General features: G+C 35.5%; 1 long non-coding RNA gene across 2 annotated transcripts in view; it reads left to right on the forward strand.

Annotated features, from left to right (window-relative positions):
- Positions 1-6,870: 6,870 nt before the first annotated feature.
- Positions 6,871-8,512, forward strand: part of LOC141380310 (uncharacterized) — a 3,402-nt gene continuing 1,760 nt past the window's right edge. The window contains exons 1-3 of one of the 2 annotated variants that reach the window (XR_012398132.1): positions 6,871-6,925; positions 8,166-8,271; positions 8,394-8,464. This is a non-coding gene — a long non-coding RNA (uncharacterized lncRNA). Of the gene's footprint in view, positions 6,926-8,163; positions 8,272-8,393; positions 8,465-8,512 lie in introns of those variants that run through there. The other variant, XR_012398131.1, reaches the window with a different exon arrangement.

Below are 8,512 nucleotides of genomic sequence, written 5' to 3' on the forward strand. Positions count from 1 at the left end.
CATAGATTGTATTATAATGTTTTATTAATAAAATATTGAAACAATCCTGAAATGTATACAAATAGAAATCCAAGTGGTATTTAAAGACTAGACTTATACTTTAATGTATTTGTACTAACATAATTTTATTATTCAACTTAAACTTCATTCAGTTTTTCATACAACACATTATTATAAACAAAAATAGTAAACATAATTTTCTGTTAATATACGGCGGGGACATCAGAATGATCTCACAGTAAGCTACCCAAGGTAAACTTAAAATTTGTGTAATTTTTAAATGCAATGTACAGTAGGTCTGTCACAAAAATCAATATATCAACTTATCGCACAAAATGTGGACATGACCTCAATCATTTTGGTGATGCGAATCTAAAATTGGTACAATTTTCTAAACTATCCACTAGAGGGAAGCATTGTTTGTTCTTCACATATTACTGGTTAGTCAATTGAGTTGTGTGTTTTTACAGTGTAGGCCTATCTGCATAACCAGGCTTGAGTGACTGTTACAAGAACTAAACTCTATAAGTAAAAATAAATAAATAAATAAATAAATAAATAAATAAATAAATAAATAAATAAATAAATGTTTAGATTGGTTTAGGCGATTATTGTATCCCCATATACATAAAAAAACAAATACATAAAAAGGAATATTTTTTAAATGTTAGCTGATTGTGCAACATCTCTATCTCTACTGGATGTGTCAGTGTCCGAATGGTTTAAAAAACATAGTCTACTCTTTACTCTGGATTACTTGGTATATTTTTAATGTGTGTGCCTGACAACTGAAAATAAATCTGGTAGCAGATTTTGCAGCCTCTGTTACTTCTTACCTTTTTGTTAACATTTATTAATATTTATTTAAGATTTTTAAGAAAATATTCTCAAGAATAAATTGTGTTGTTTGTAAGTTAGTTCTTGTATTGCGATGATATTATATTGTCATTCTGGCATTATGTAATGAGTGGCATAAAATGAATGTCTTAAAGTAATATTGTTTATCGCAATAAATTTTGGTGCAATGTATCGTACAACCAAAAAAAAAAAAAAAAAAAAAATCTAAGGTCTAATGCAATATTACATTTATGTTTACTTATAATAAACATTTAGTCAACGCTGTGTGTTATTTCATATAGAATTACTTGGATGACAACAACATGCAACTCACAATCTCTTCATTTTCAAAACTAACCATTAAAAATAATAATACTCAAGTCCTACCTTTTTGAAGCTGCTTATTGTATCAAAAAACTTTCAAAACAGCCTCCAGATCTCAATATTCAATATCCTGATGAATATTAAGAGACGAAATGTGTGTTTTTTGCGGCTGACATAAATCTTCAAGCAATGTAAACAGGAGCTATGATTTTGCCTCAGAAAATCGTACGTGATTTTACGTGAAGACGCAAGGATCGGCGCATTTCGCCTACTAGTGGGAGGTGTCAGGTTACTTTTACATGGGTCTAGCGTCAACCTCCATCTCTCCCTCGTGAAGCAAATTCAGAAGTAACTTAAACTGCAATTCCTCGAAATTTCGCTAGTCCTGGCTCTATAAGAAACAAATTTTCTTTTGAGCCCAATGTTAAAATGGCCAACTTTACAGCAGAAATAAAGGTGTTTACAGCCTGGTACAAAGAACGATTTTGGTTATACAGCTAATATTACCCTTCATGACAACTGTGAGGGGTGTGATATTTTTTATAACTCATCTGTTTCCTTTATATTAGGTTATATCCAGTTTGCATAATCAAGGGCGTGGCTTTACACAGTCAGTTGCCTTTTAGAATATTTTTTTACATTTATCAGATGATATGGCATGCTGTGTGCACTTAATTGTGCTCACAAACCATTCCTATGTCCTCCATTTTCCAGGTGAGGGAAATTAGATACTTAAATACCATCTCTATAAAAGTATTTGTTTTATTTAAGATCATTTATAATTTTCTTAAGACCTGTAATGCACTCCAGAATCAAACAGATTTATTAGCTGTAGGCTCTGGAACAGTCATCTGGAATGTTGTCATACAGTGTTATGCCTGGATTTTATCAATAGCCTTGCATTTACTAACACAGATAATATTTGAAGTGTTTGGAAGTAATTCAGGGTTTCCTCATGTAGAAAAACATCATAAGAACAATGTTTAGTGGCTCATCATGTATTACAACAGCGTTTTTAAAAGTCTAAGCACTTTATTTGTATAGTATACAGCCAAGCACATGTGGTCAGAACACAAACGAGGGTTTCTCCCATAGGAAAGCCATCTAGGCAAAATGCTAGCAGCCGTCTAGCCGCCTCTTTGCCCTTGTTTGGTATCCCACTGTTTGGGGGGATATCGACGGTTGGCCACGACTGCTGGTAGCTTCTTTTTGGTTCTTCAGAAACCTATGGGTGACGTCACGCATACAACGATAATACAACAAATTATAATTACTTCTAAATGGCTTACAGTAAGATTATGTATTACATACATTTACAAATATGAAAACGAGGGAGGTTTTGCTATAATGTTAGCTAGTTTCAGTTAGTTTTGTATGTACACAATACAGTTTCAGTTAGTTCTAGTTTTTTTAAAAACTCGTTTTTATTTTTATTTTAGTTAACGACAATTATTTAAATGTTTAGTTTTTGTTTTTTCTTTTGTTTTCGTTAACTATAATAACCTTGGAATACAGATTTAATCAAAAATACAACATTTGCAAAAGAATTTCTATACTTACCGTATGTCTTTAGACTGTGGAGGAAACCCACACAAACAGGAGAACATGCTCGAATCAGCATACACTTGCTGTGAGGCAACAATGTCAACCACTGAGCCACCATACTTTAATAAACGTACAGTTGAAGTCAAGCTGCTTTCACACCTAGACTCTTGTTTCGGAACCTGTCTGGTTTACCCAGTTAGTCATATGTGAAACCACCAATCCACGCCAAAACAATTGCTCTGAGATCGTTTGAATGAGGTGGTCTCGGCTCGATTGAAACAAACTCTGGAGCGGATTGATTGTAGTGAGAAAGCGATACGATCTGAACCCGGTTATATCACAGTGTTTTATATGGCTATATGAAGAGAGAATTAAGCAGGTCGCACACCAGAAGTGCCGCTCGGCGCCGCGACACGGCGCGTACATGACAGATTAAAGTATCCCACACCAGACGCGCACATTCGAATAATATTTAACATGAAACTAATCAGATGGCACTCTGTGGCGCGGCTGAAAAATGAACTGCGTCCTGAGCCGTCGCCGGGCGCCGAGCGGCGCTTCTGGTGTGCGACCTGCTTTATGAGTAGGGAGGGAGGTTATTCAACAGACATCCGAAGTCTCCCGGAAGTTTCAGGAGTCTCCCACGAATGCAGCAGACTCCAGAATGCCTGCATACGTCGCGCACCATTCTCACCCCTCCCCACCGCATCCCTCCTCGCTCTTTAGACACATCGTGCGCACTTTGTCAAACCACCAACCCCCCTGACAGCTGAGCGGGACTCTGCAAAATAAACCGTGAAACTCTGAACAATGTGAGGAGAGTTTACTCACACCTGACTTCTCTTTTGGTCCGTTTAGAAACTTTGCAGCCAACAGCACCAAGAGCAAAGAGCAACAATGTAACAATTTTAATCCCTGGTTTGGAACAACTGAATCGGTTCACAGGTGTAAAAGAACCCTCAGAATTATTAGCCGTTTATTTTTACTGTTTAACGGAGGGAAGATATTTTCATTACATTTCTAATCATAATAATTTTAATAACTCATCTCTAATAACTGATTTATCTTTGCCATGATGAGAGCAAATAATATTTTACTAGATTTTTCAAGACACTTCAACACACCTTAAAATGGCATTTTAAGGCATAACTAGGTTAATTAGGTTAGGCAGGTATAGGGTAATTAAGCAAGTTAATGTATAACAGTGGTTTGTTATGTAGATTATCGAGAAAAATTATAGCTTAAAGGGGCTAATAATTTTGACCTTATAATGTTGTTTAAAAAAATAAAAACTGCTTTTATTCTAGTCAAAATAAAACAAATAAGACTTTCTCCAGAGAAAAAAAAAATATTATCAGACATACTGTGAAAACTTTCTGGCTCTGTTAAACATAAAAAAAAAGAAAAGAATTCGAAGAGGGCTAATAAAACTGACTTCAACTGTACATCATAGTAAGTGCATCTAGAACCCAGATTGCTAGAAAAAAAAAACTTGGCAGTGGCGGAGAAGATTTGTCTCTCAGTTGACAAGATATCTCATCTAAGGTAGGGAAGGAGTTACAAACCATGGAACTTGATGATACATTGAGGTCTTATAAAACAAAATTTGAAACTATGCAGAAATATCCTCATTGTATTATAAGAAGCCACAGGAAAATTGGTTTGGCCTGTCTTTTTTGTTGTTGTTTGTTCTGTGCCAGTAACCATTTAGCACCAAGAATTATTTTTTCCAGTTAGGTTATTGTTCATTTGAAGAAAGAATCACTTAAATCTTGGACAACCTGAGAGTAAATTACATTAAATTTTATAATGGAACACTATTAGAAATCATGCTTCTAAGTAAGTACAATTTGTGAATTTATACTTCACAGACATTTAAAAAAGTATGTTCTATTAGGCAAGAAAATGGGTGCTATAAATGAAATTCGGATGTTTTCCATCTGCTAAGTTGACACTATTATATGACCTAACCAGCTTTAAGTGCTCATGGAACAGTAAAATGTTCGTCTCATGTACACTAAAGAATTCGGGCAGAAATAGTAGGCCATCCTAGTACTTCTACTTCAACTTTTTAGAATACTATGAATTTGGACATACAACTCAGTACACATACTGTTTATATACTACTGTAAATTGTAAGGGAGAATTTAATATTCAGATGCAGCACACCAAGCTGTATTTAGGAACATTCATAAGCTTTTAAATATTGAGTACTTATTGAAATCTTGAGCATTTTTTTTTTGTTCAGCAGCTTAACTGTAGTTCTAACAGGTTCACATGGTTTGACATGGTTTGAAATTATTTGTTGTGAAGTTGTGAAACTTGTCTGCTTCTGCAACACAACAACAAATTTCTATAGCATATTTAACACGTTTACTAAAATGCTTTACACGCCCAGTGCTAAGAATACACACTTTTCAATAAACCAGGGCTGTCCAAACTCGGTCCTGGAGGGCCGGTGTCCTTGAGAGATTGGCTGTTTCTCAATATGTGTTCTTCAGCATTCTTGCATCCCTGTGTTCTTGTGTAACGTCATCATTAACCGTCAAAGTTCAGTTACAAAACTCAAGAATGGAGGATGCGTGGATGCAGACTTGAGTGCAAAAATTTCCCAAGAAGTCTTAGATGTCATTGCATCTGAATAAAGGTGGTGAGAAGCGCTGCAAGTGCAGCTTTCTATACCTGCTTATTATTTAAGTTCAGATATATAAGTTATTCCTCTCAGGAGTTTCCCTAAATGAGACGGTCAAAGTAAACAAAAATATGAAAATCTTAATAAAGGCATAAACATATTAAGGGTGTTTATTTGCTGAGATTCATATTAAAATGTGTTTTATTTGTATTGTGGAAAGTATATTTGTAAGTATTTGTAAGTATATATTTTTAAGGAAAACAGTAAATCGTTTTATGAATGCTGAAATGTTTAAATAATTTTGCATAAAAAATACGGGAAGGTCATGTGATCATCGGGAGGAACACAACATTTCATTTCTCATAGCGTTCTGTGTTCTCGCAGTCTCGCCAGTTCGTTTTTCTGAGGTACCCTGGCAAGACCGGTCTTCACAAGGACGCAAGTCCGTTCTCTGCATTCTTGGAATTGATAAACAGTCTTTAGCTAGAACCCTAATCAAACACATCTACACTAGATAATCAAGCACTTGCTTCATATACTAGAAACAGGTGTGTTGAAGCAAATTGAAGCTAAACTTAGGAAACCGGATCGAGTTTGGACACCCCTGCCTTAAACAGATGTGATCTACAGACCAAGCCACACCCTAAAATGGGAAATTAAAGGAAACGGGCACACAGGTTCGCTACCATAATGGGCACGGAGACATAAAATATATACAATTTACAGAAAAAAACATAACTTTAACAAAATATAACTTATTAATTCACAGCATGTTCAGAGCACTTCATATAAAAGCACAATCAGCTCTGCTAGGGAGTTGGGTGCAGGCTAGCTCCAACAAGAGAAGCACATGCACAGACCTACACATATACACACTTCCTGTGAAATATGTGATGAGCACTGAGGAATCACACTTTATATCAAACACCTCCTCCAGCGAAACAGCTAGTCATCTGACCCAAGGGCCCTGCCCAGATAGCAGGCAGTAATTGGCCCGAGCTCGGCTGCCCTCCGGCGCCTCCGGCTCCGACTCGGCATCGGCGAGTGTTTTCCGGGCCGAGTGCGGCCCGCAGCTCGCTCGTGCACATGCGGTTGTGATGCGGCTGTAAAGCACTGGCCCGATTCCGGTCAACCATATGGCAACCGATTAAGGCTGATGGCAACCGATTAAGTTCTTATTTTATCTAGTAATCTGTTAGCTCCATGTTTAATGATAATTTGAGAAAATATTCATGGTACGATAGCAAAAAAAAAAAAAAAAAAAGAATATTTAGTGTGGATGGTCGCAATGTTTAGACGCAAACAAAACAATATTATTTATAAATAGATTATACATGTCATCTAGAGAAAAACTATGTAAAATTCGCTTATTTTTGAGATAGCACGCTCCTGTGCTGACTGTTTTTGTTTTAAAGCAGAAGTTGGTTTCATAATAAACACATGCGTGACTAAACTCATGATCCACACTCCAATCCAGACGGTGGCGGTAATGCTCCAAAAAGCTGGTTGTCAACCACCATGGCACGAAGATCACAAGAAGAAAAAGTTTGGTTTTTTAAATATTTCATGTGGATTCCGGTCAGAAAGGTAAGCTTTTTACTGCTTGTGTTCTGTATAATTAGCGAATTTAGAGCTTAAAACATTTCCACGGTGTTTGGTTGTAACAGCGTTTAGTAATTTACAACAGTTTGATACGAAATGTAACTTGCTTTAAGAAACACGACTGGAGCTAATGTATGCTAACGCTAACAGTTACAAACACGCCTGAAAGTTCATTTTCCTTTAACACAATGTTAGATTGTAACGTGTGTAGTAACTGAAAACTATTTTAATTATTTTAAAGAAACATGAAACGAATTTGTGTGTATGCTAACTGCGTTAAAGAAAGTTTCTGTAGACGAATCCATTAACTAACTTGGCAAAACGTGTTTTTTTCCTGATTTAACATTATAAAGTACCGTGGATGTTGAAAAAATCATTGTACAGGCGTATACTTATCCAACAGTATTAATTCTGTGATTGTGTAAATAAAAACTAATCCTTTTGGAATAATAAAATATTATTGTTTATCTTGTTTATGCAGTTAGTCACGAAAAGTGATCGAAACTCGACTGTTTACTATTCTCTTTAAATTATCCAAGAGAAATATATTAGTGTGCACTTTAATTCATATGTGTTAGCCTATGTGAATCAATTATATCTTTTGTTCAAGCTGTAATGATCAGTTAATGTAAAACTGAACGTCTTAAAGCAGATTTTGATGTTTTTTTTTTTTTTTTATGTTATTGACAGTGATAAACTCTGATTTAAATGAATGGGTAACAATATTTGTTGGTTAAGTCTCATTGTTCTTGTTTAACAAAGGTTAGTGAGATCATTTTGCAGTTCATCACGACCAAAGAAGTCAATGGCACACTCTTTTGAACGTGAATAGGCATGCTATAGTTGTGTGCTAAAAGTCCATTATAAGCTGTAAACTGCTGATACATTTTCAACATAGATTGAGCTTTTCAGACATTACATTACTAATTGCTTCACAAACAGCTGAAATGGTTTATTGTTATTGGCTATCATCAAACATTTTTCACAATGGTAGGTTAATCTTCATGGGTACAGAATAATGCATGTGCTTGGCCATCTTACAAATCTATGTCTCAGATTCATAAGGCTGTCACTCTGCATGAATCTCCGAATAAATCTTGTGCAACCTTCTGTGTACTGATTATTTACACTATAGGTATTATATGCATTAATTAACTTTGATAGTATTTCAGGATTTGAACTTTTCTTTACGGGAGGTTAACAACAATGTGATGTTTTATTATAGATGCATATGAGGAAGCTCGACTAAAACATCCACATGCAACTGTGATTTCTGACTGGTAGACAGATGAGGATGATAATCGCCTGTCATACATCTAAAGAAAGAACAGGTTTGTTTGCAATTATTTTAAACACATACTGTCAACATTGTCATTGATCTATTACAACCTGTGAGTTTTGCCCTGGCGCTATACTAAAGTGATGTTTTGTTTTGTAAATGTATCTGATCAAGGGACAGTATAGACGCATCTATACCGTGATGAAGAAAAATTACTTGGAACAAAGAGGCTGGATAAAAGGCAGGTATGAAGATTTCAGAAATCAATGCAGCACCACAAGTACCATCACCAC

This window comes from Danio rerio, chromosome 22 (genome assembly GCF_049306965.1).
Source record: "Danio rerio strain Tuebingen ecotype United States chromosome 22, GRCz12tu, whole genome shotgun sequence".
Lineage (NCBI taxonomy): Eukaryota > Metazoa > Chordata > Actinopteri > Cypriniformes > Danionidae > Danio > Danio rerio.